This window comes from Peromyscus maniculatus, chromosome 21, assembly GCF_049852395.1.
Source record: "Peromyscus maniculatus bairdii isolate BWxNUB_F1_BW_parent chromosome 21, HU_Pman_BW_mat_3.1, whole genome shotgun sequence".
Taxonomy (NCBI): domain Eukaryota; kingdom Metazoa; phylum Chordata; class Mammalia; order Rodentia; family Cricetidae; genus Peromyscus; species Peromyscus maniculatus.
In genome coordinates this window covers 30,328,919-30,338,904 of record NC_134872.1, presented here as the reverse complement: position 1 = coordinate 30,338,904, position 9,986 = coordinate 30,328,919, and the positions used below count along the sequence as shown (strand labels likewise).

At 43.0% G+C, this 9,986-nt stretch overlaps 1 long non-coding RNA gene across 3 annotated transcripts in view; it reads left to right on the top strand.

The window, feature by feature from the left end:
- The first annotated feature begins 5,137 nt into the window (after positions 1–5,137).
- Positions 5,138–9,986, top strand: part of LOC121824701 (uncharacterized) — a 71,433-nt gene continuing 66,584 nt past the window's right edge. For 2 of the 3 annotated variants that reach the window (XR_013046676.1, XR_013046678.1), the window contains exon 1: positions 5,138–5,276. This is a non-coding gene — a long non-coding RNA (uncharacterized LOC121824701). Of the gene's footprint in view, positions 5,277–6,896; positions 7,426–9,986 lie in introns of those variants that run through there. The other variant, XR_013046677.1, reaches the window with a different exon arrangement.

The window sequence follows — 9,986 nt, the reverse complement described above, 5'->3', positions numbered from 1 at the left end:
AGTAAGGGTAGGAGTGCAAACTGATTCAGCCATTATGAACACCAGTGTAGCAGGTCCTCAGGAAGATGGTAGATGAACTACATCAAGATCTAGCTATACCTCTCTTGGGCATTCACCTAAAATATGCCTCATCCTACCTAAGGCTGAACCATGTTCACACTGGTAAACTGTCTCTCACTCATCCTCTGTGGAACTCTTTCTTCCTCTGTCCTGAAAGAGACTCCTTTAGGTTACAGACAGTCTGACATCACATGTCCTTAACGAATTAGGGAAGAGAATTCCTGATGCCTGCTGTGTGGCTGCACTGAGAAGTTAGAAGACACTATGTTAGAACACCAAGGGCTCTCATGATGGTGACTACAGAGCCAACATAAGCAGACATGAGACTTAAAAGGAGGAAAAGTTTTATTAACTGCATCACGTAAGGAAACAATGGGCATTGTTTGGAAGACAGTGTCTTCCTGGAACATAGAAACTACAGGGATTTGATTCCAGAGGCAGTTAAATTTTTTACATGTGTGTGTCAATTCTAGAAGATGTTCACTGGAGGACATGACACTCGTAAACAAGGTCAGTTTAAGGTCATGAATCCCATGCTTTTTAGATTTAAGTAAGAGAAGGCTGAGGGAGACGGAAAACCACTGATTGACTGTAAGGGTCATGGCACCTAAAATGTAACTTGACACTTGGCCTGACTATGGGGTGGCTACCCACCAACCCCACAGTTCCCCAGAGTTTTCTTGAGTGCAAGCAGCAGGAAATATTAGATAGAAGGATTTAGAGAGTGGAGATAAACAGATTTAAAAAAAAAAAAAAAGGATAGCCTCAAGAGGGCCTGGAACCTATTCCAACGGGCCCTGACTATCTGTCCCAGGGTATTTATAGAAACACCAAGGGGTGGAGCAAAAGACCTCCCTCCAGCACAACCAAGAGCAGACCATCTCAGACACCTGCACTCAGGCCCGTGGTCCAATCATCCTCTCTATGTGGACCTGCTGGGTAAAGCCACGAGAGACCTGAAAACGGGCTCCCACACCTGACTAGAAAAACATACTTAAGACTGCACTAATACTTCTTGGAGAAGACAAGGCCCTGTCAGAGAAATCCGGGGACTGGAACTGCCGTGCATTGAACTAGACTGATATGCTTATACCCATGCCATTATTTGCTCCCATTATGATGGGTTATGTCCCCTGAAAAAAAAACGTAGTTCAATAACTTTTCTTTCTATAAGTACATTGCTATTAGCCATTTAATCACAGTCAAGAGGAAAATTAGAAGTATAGTGGTTGGGGGCAAGAATGGGAAAGGGAAAAAACTGAAAAAAATCAGTTTTTTTTAAGAATGATTGAATATGTTCAGATAAATTCAGCAATGAATTTACTGTGGTACACATCATATTGGGGTACAAATCATCATTTTCTGAATTATTCAGAAAACAAATGCACAGTGAAATGAAAGCAGGGAGAAATTTAGGATATGAAAATAGAACTTAATAGGAAGACATAAGTATTTCAGAATAAAACCATCATAGATATGAAAAATATATAAATCTAACTAAAAGCAAAGTGGAAAGTCTCAAAACAGAATGGAATGAATGGAAAACAGTGCTACTTGAGAGAAATTTCATCATTCAAATAAAGTTCAGTGATTTTTTTTAGTATGAGTACACATGAATTTTTAGGTAAATCATGAAAAAATATTAAAACTATAAATTGTGAGAATAGAAGAATGAGAAGAAGCCTTTCTACCAAAATATGTAAAATATGTTCAGTAAAAATGATAGAAGAAAATTTCCACACACAGGAGGTGTCCAGCAGTGCCTGATAGATAGTGGTATATGTGGAACAGTGGTGATGATGATCATGTTATAAAGAAAACTCTGTGTGTGTGTGTGTGTGTGTGTGTGTGTGTGTGTGTGTGTGTGTGTGATGCACAAGCGTGCGTGCGCTCTTTTGTAGTGATGGATTAGAGAGTGTGCTGCAGAGCCTTGCCCTGCAGTGAAGGTGAAGATCTGGTGTATTTCTGATGTGTATTAAGATGACGGAAGTGAATTGGGGTGATTGGGTGTTCAGTGGGGCCTGATATCAAGCAGTACAACTAGGGCTTGAGAAATAGAAAAATGGAGTGTAGCAAGGCTGCATAAAGCAGTTTTGGTGGGGGAGATGTGGGCCAACAGGGCCTGATACATAGGAGTTTATGTATCCTGCCTGCTCTCTTGAAAATACCCACAACAATGCTAGGCTTGACACAGCAATATGTAACCTGCACCAACAATACCACATACACTAAGTTGTAAGTCCCTGCAGCACACCACTCTGCTTCCCAGTACACACTGCTCAGTATAATCCCAACTGAACAAGTTCTGACTCACCAAGGGTAGGGGGCACTGAGATGAGGTCTGTAGATGGACAAGAAAACATAGCTATTACTCTGGGAATATATTGGTGTCATTAGGCAGATACATTCGTGAGCCATGAGGGTTTACTGCTGGAGCTGAGTCTGAGCACTTTTGAAGGTCTGGCAGATCCGGTGCTGGGTGGTCAGTAGGCTAATCCAGGTGGCTGGGACTATGTCAAGGAAGGACTGATGCACCTTTGACCTTTGATGGAAGCAGACTGCCCATGAGTAAAGCCCCGATGGAAAGGCATATTACTGTGTTCACCTTCCCTGCTCTCACCCAGCAGCCTACTCCACAGCTTTTCCATTGCTGGGGCCCCAGGGAAGGTAAACCACTTCTGACACCAGTGGGCTCTGGAAACCACCTGGTGAGACTTAAGGAGGACAGCTCCACAGAGATGCAAACCCCAGTAAAGCAATGTGGAATGCCATCGCCATTGACCATCCTCTGTGTCTTGACCACAGAATACCTACCTTCCCACCTTGGTTTTCCTGCATACTGTGTAGACATTCAATGTCATAGGTTAGTGACCAAGACCTCATAGGGAAAATGACACCCAAATGATGTTGATTCTCCATGGATTGTAAGAATGAAGCTAAATGTAAAACCAAGGCCAAAGGACAAGTGGCCTGGTACAAAATGACTATGGGATCTCCTGATCCCTGGTTCACTGCCCAGCAGAGAGAACCAGATGCAATCCATACCATGAGAACTCTATGGGAGTGAAAGCTCAGCAGAGTGGGGAGATTAGATGAAGGTAAAAGATTTCCATAGCAGTCCATGCCAAGGACACTGAGTGGGTAATAGGCCTTGTGACTTCATTTTCTGTACTAACATGCCGCTGTGCTTAGTTCGAAGAGGAAAGACCTAGGAGTCCCATGGAATGCCCATGTAAGTTACTCAAGGTCATGGCTCTAAGGGGCTTTGTACCGTTCATATTGCTCCAGTGTTCCTAAGAGAATGAGTAAATGATGCTGTGATGTTGTGTGACCCGTGGGATGTGGCTCTCAATTTCTAAAAGAACATGAGGTATGGCCAAAGAAAACATATTGTTTTTTCCATTCATCTGGTTAGGAATCCATCAGCTCAGACCTAGGAAGTTTGTGCCTTATATCAGTAAGTAGTCCCCAGTCACAAAGGACAGACTGCAGGCTTTGTCTTCATCCTCAGCTATCCTGTCCTTCCCGCAGCCATCACTGAGCCAGCCTTGGAAATCTTTTCAGTATCCTCCCGACCTAGCAGGCACCAGGCCCTGATTCCTGCCATGCCTGCTCTCTCTCTATTCACCCCTTTTCACAAGTGACCAGTGCTGCGTTCAAGAATCCCAAATGCATTGGGAAATTCTTGCAATCAATGGGGACAATGAAAATAAGTTTCAACAAAGACATTCCTGAACATGATCAGGGTCAGTCATGGAGCCCATGCTTTCTGAGTTAAATGATGGGAGTAGGAGACAGAAACATAGAATGAGACTGTGTAAGGGATATGACATTCAGAATTTTTAAGCACACTGGTTGACTGCTGATGCATGCTAATGTTTTCACTAATGCTACTTAGAGATGACAGAATCATGTCAGAGACATATGATTTGACAAACTCCCAGTGACAATGTGAGTCTCATGACCATCAGAGACAGATGTTAATGTGCTGTGAGTTTTAGAGCATGCAATGTCAGTGAGTCTGCTCTCATGTAAACTCACCACCACTCTAAATGTCACCATTAAAGCCTGTAGTTATGTAGTTATGTAGTTATGGTGAGCTAAGTCTGGAAAAAGGCAAAACTACTATAGAAATTGAGGGCTGAAGTGAAATTCCATGAAAAACCCACACACATTCTCCTAGAAGCAGTTAATATACCTGTGTCCACTACCATGGGAAGCTGTAGCTGGAGAGTTTCTCTCCAGGTTCCACCAACCCCCCCCCCTCCCCGCAGTCCCACAGCCCACTTATAAAATAATCACTCAGATGTTTATATTACTTAAACTGCTCGGCCATTAGCTCAGGCCTACCACTGTCTAGCTCTTACACTTAAACTCAGCCCATTTTTATTCATCTATACCTTGCCAAGTGGCTCGTGGCTTATGGGTAACTTACATCTTGCTACTCATCGAAGCGGCTGGCAGCATCTCCCTCCCCCAGCCTTCCACTTCTCAGAATTTTCCTCCCTCTTTGTCCTGCCTATACTTCCTGTCTGGCTACCGGCCAATCCGCATTTTATTTATCAATCAATCATTCACAGCAGGAAGCTCAAGTTTCTGCAATCTATCATTGTTTTTCTGTTACAGTAACTAATATTATTGACGTGGCAACGGTCCCTGAGTGAGATTTGATGTGGAATGTCACTACTGTCATGTAGGTTTGTATACTTGGTCATCACCAGGCTGTGCTGTTGGGGACACTGTGCAATCCTTGCACACAGGACCAACCAGAAAATCTTAGGTGAGGGAGGAACAGGGGATGACAACGCCATGTTACCAACTGCATCACACTCCTGATGTCCATCCTACAAGTTTCCCCATTATGTTTCCTTAGGCACTTATAAATCCGAGGTTAAGTGTGTTCTCCACTCATAAGTAAAGCATTTAAAGCTATTCGATCACAGCCATGGGATGAATTGGTATAGTGTTCAAAATAGAAAGTTAGAGGGTGCAACAACAACAACAACAACAATGTGGGTTTTCTTGAGCCTTGATTGGCCCATTGCATGTGACATCACAAGGACTCATTGTGAGGTAAACTAGATACCAGTCCACATAAGGCACTACCTGGGGCTGGGTTTTGTCCTTGTATTTCAGAAAAGGAGGTGGTTGGTGGATGAGCAGTTAGACTATTTCTCATAGATGTGGACTTTCCCAGTCAGAGGGATCTTGGAAAGGTGAGCTTCCCGTTTGGCTTTTCATGCTTGGCATTTATTTTTTGACATTCATTTTTTTTATTTGTTTTAAAATTTGGCTGTATTTCTATTTCTTCATTGACTGAGATTTTCCATTTCTTTCAACCTCATTTGTCACTGTTACCCATATTCTGGCTAATTTTATACTTTGGTGGTATGCATGAATACATTGAGGAATTTGATCAGAATTTCATAGTCCTCCTATAGTGAACTGCGGCAATATTCACCAGGTCTATATCACTTCCCTGCCGATGTGACCAATACTTACAAATATAAAAAATTCATCCCCTTGAATATATACAGACACACAAAAATTAACATTTTTGTGTTTGTAGAATTGGATTGTTTGTAATAAAACTTGGTCTAGTTCCATGTTTGTCCCTGGCAGTGGCATTTCATTCTTTTTCATGGATAACTATATTATACACTTTGTAAATTTTTGTATGTGGCTTGATTCTTGTGTTCCCAGTGAAGGGATCCCGACCATGAAGAATCATCTTTTTAATGTGTCATTGACTATGAAGTCAAGGATCTAGTACTCTCCTTAAGGATATTCCCATTTCTTAGTCAAGGATACTGTCAAATTCTTGTTTCTTTTCAAGGTGACTTTACTTGGTTAGAGTGTAAGGGCTTTCTGAAAAGAGTTTATGAAGATTTGAAAGTATCCCTTCCATCAGTTTTATGGACTACTGAAATACTTGGGCATCATTACAGTTATTTTAAATTGCTGCATTCATCAGTGAATTTTCCCGGTAACAAGACATTGTTGACCCTTTGGTTCTTACAGATTGTGTTGCCTAGTTTTATTTAGACTTTTGAGTTTTCCACTCATTCTTGTATTTCTCATTGTATGAATTTGTTTTATTAGGGAGGCCAATGAAAGACGGGAGGTTATAGAGGAACTTAGATGCTAAGAGAGATCCTCCTTCCAGGCGAAAGGACTCTAGCAATGATGACCACTCAGTGGGAGTCTGAAGTAGTTTCATCTCTATCAGATAAAATATGTTTCCATGGACATCAAGGTTTCTCTAGGGACAGGGGGTCCACCACCACCAAAAAGGAGGCTTATTTAATATGAGGCTTGTGCTACATGACAGAGGAATGGATCTGCAATTGAGGCTACTTGCAGGGTTCACTGATTCTCCGGTGGGGGTGGGCAGAAGAGACAGTTAACATGTGACTATGAGACAGCAACCAATCTGCCTTGACTTCTGGACCATGTGGGTGGTGTGGGGATGGGTAGAAACCATCTTTGCTAAGCCCATGCTTATTGGTTGCTATTATGTTGTGATAAAAGTTCACAGACATGGGATCTTAAAGCATATCAGGCTGATTTTTGGAAGGATACAAGCCCACATTGGTTTGACAGAGGCATGACAGCTAGCTGAAAGCTTGAAGGCAAATGCAGGAGACTGAGTGCCACATCCTCAAACTCAAGCAGGAAGAGAAACACAAATGCAGACTAGGCTTGTTCATCTCAAGGACAGTCCCAGTGATATACCTTCGCCACTAAGGCTCCACCATAAAGTTCCCCAACTGTACCATCAACTGTCCTTGTGTGTCCATGTGCTCAAATGACCAGTTTGTATGAGACATCGCTAATTCAAAGTACCACAGGGGTTTTGTTAAAAGTCAGATGTGTTGAGCACTTGGTTTCTAGTTTGGGAATTTGTGGAACACATGGATGTGGAGCTCGCTACAGGAACTTGTCACTTGGGGATAGAGAACTTCTATTGCAGGGTCACCAGGCAGATAACTACCAGCTCTGTATGGAACAAGATGCTCCCACCACCATGGCTTCAGTGTCTCTTGAAAGCCTGTGCACCAATAAACCCTTCCTCCCTAGAGTTCATATTTGCTTAGCAATGAGCAAAATACTCAGTGTACTTACTGGTTGTGGTACAAAACCTTATCCAAACCACTGTCAGTTCTGACCAGCTGTGATTGGTCAGTTGCTTGTGGTGACATCACAAGGAGGCATTATGAAGAACACTAACAACTCCATGTTGGGCAGTGGCTGCATTGGGCTCCTGTCCTTGTATCTTGGAGTAGCTGTTGGTTGTTTACAGAGCAATTGGACTTAAAACTGGCTGATAGACTAGGAATCTCCAATCTACTGGACCTTGCTAGAGTGAGTTTTGTTTCCCGTTTTTTGGTTGCCTCCAGGGATTAAGGTTTACTGTCTCGTGTTTGCATTTACATTATTGGTTTACATCCTAGGCTTGATTTATGAATGTCTTATCGATTACTTTATATTTACCCAATTTCCTATTTGAACATATTTTTTTTAATTTGGTTTCAATTTTCATCTGTTAGAACAAGTGTTACTATATACTAACCATAAGCGTTGCAGCTTAGATGGAAAAGCATTCTGGCAGTCAGTAGCCAAGGAATACCTCAAAGTCACTATTAAGCATAGCACCTTACAGTTCTGCTCCAGGGAAAGGCTTCCACAATGTAACAACTCTACCCCAGTAGGGGAGGGTTTCCCCAGTGAAGTTGTTAGACTCTCAGATCCCCAGGAGTGTAACAACTCTGCTCCACTAGGGGAAGGTTTCCCTCAGAGAAAGTGTTATAGTTCTGCTCTGAAGAACATTGTTATTCTTTGCTCCACTCCGGTAAGAGTTTCCCAGCAGAGATGCCTTTGCTTCTCTGTTCCAGTCAAGCGAAAGAAGGTCTTCACACATACCTCATTCAATAGATTTATTATGAGGAGGAATCCAGGAGAGTGGCTGCCTCTGCCAAGGTGGAAAGGGCAGCTGCCAACTGAACAGGCACAGGACTTATAGAGGACTGCTTAGTGGTGGAGTTTTTCCAGGGTGGGAATTGGTTTTCCTGCTCAGGGATTGATTGGTTTTTTTGTGCTGAGTTGGTCAGGGGCAGATTGTGTTTCTTTGGCTCTGATTTCATGGCCAAAGCGTGTTTCTTTCAATGCCTATTTTTAACCTTGGAGCTCTGATCTCAGGGCTAGGGTGTGTTTCTTTCACTGCCCCCCCTTTTCATTTGAAGGTCTATGTTTTTTATTAAGAAATTTTCTATTCATTTTACATACCAACTACAGATCCCCTTTCTCCTCCTGCCCCCCAGCCTTCCCCTTCAACCCACTCACAATTTCCATCTCTCCAAAGCAAAATCTCCAATAGGAAGTCAGCAGAACCTGGTACATTCAGTTGAGGCAGGAACAAGCCCCTCCTCCCTGCACCAAAGCTGCTCAAGGTGTCCCACCACAGGCACTGGGCTCCAAAAGTTGGCTCGTGCACCAGGGACGGATACTGACCCCATTGCCTGGGGGCTCCCAAAAATTCAAGCTAAACAACTGTCTTGCCTATCCAGAGGGCCTAGTTCAGTACCATGGGGGCTCCACAGCTATTGGTCCACAGTTCATGCATTTCCACTAGTTTGGCTGGCCGTCTCTGTACATTTTCCCATCATGATCTTGATGTCCCTTGCTCACAGAATCCCTCCTCTCTCTCATTGACTCCTGGAGCTCAGCCTGGCACCCAGTTGTGAATCTCTGCATCTGCTTCCATCAGTCAGTGGATGAAGGCTCTATGATGACAGTTAGTGTATTTACCCACCAAATACTGGAGTAGGGCAGTTTAGGCACTGTCTCAACTATTGCCAGTAGTCTAAGCTGGGGTCATCCTTGTGGATTGCTAGGAATTTCCCTAGCACTCTGTTTCTCCCTATTCCCATGATGTCTTCATTTACCATGATATTTCCTTGCTCTCCCACTCTGTCCCTGTTCCAGCTTGAACCTCCTGATCCCCTATGTTATCATCCCCTATCCCTTGCCCTCCATTACCCCCCACCCCCAATTTGCTCAAGTAGATCTCATCTATTTCTCCTTCACTGGGTGATCCATGAGTCCCTCCTAGGGTCCTCCCTGCTAGCTAGCCTCCCTAGAGCTGTGGATTACAGTCTGGTTATCCTTTGCTGTACATCTACTATCCACTTATGAGTGAGTACATACCACGTTTGTCCTTCTGAGTGTGGGTTAACTCACTCAGGATATTTTCTAGTTCCATCCATTTACCTGCAAATTTCATAATAGTTGAGCATGTATCCTTGTGGTATGATTGAGCATTACTTGGGTATATGCCCAAGAGTGGTATAGCTGGGTCTTGAGGTAGATTGATTCCCAATTTTCTGAGAAACTGCCATACCGATTTCCAAAGTGGCTGTACAAGTTTGCACTCCCACCAACAGTGGAGGAGTATTCCCCTTGCTCTGCATCCTCTCCAACATAAACTGTCACCAGTGTTTTTGATCACACCCATTCTGACAGGTGTAAGTTGGTGTATCAGACTTATTTGGATTTGCATTTCCCTGATGACTAAGGATGTTGAGCAATTCCTTAAATGTCTTTTGGCCACTTGAGATTCTTCTATTGAGAATACACTGTTCACCTCTGTAGCCCATTTTTCAATTGTTCAGTATTATGTCTCGTTTCTTGAATTCCTTTAGAGATCAGCCCTCTGTCAGATGTGGGGTTGATGAAGATCTTTTCCCATTCTGTAGGCTGTCTTTTTATTTTATTAACCATGTACTTTACCCTACAAAAGCTTCTCAGTTTTAGAAAGTCTCATTTATTAATTGTTGCTCTCAGTATCTGTGCTCCTGTTATATTTCAAAAGTGGTCTCCTGTGCCAATATGTTCAAGAATACTTCCTACTTTCTCTTCTGTCAAGT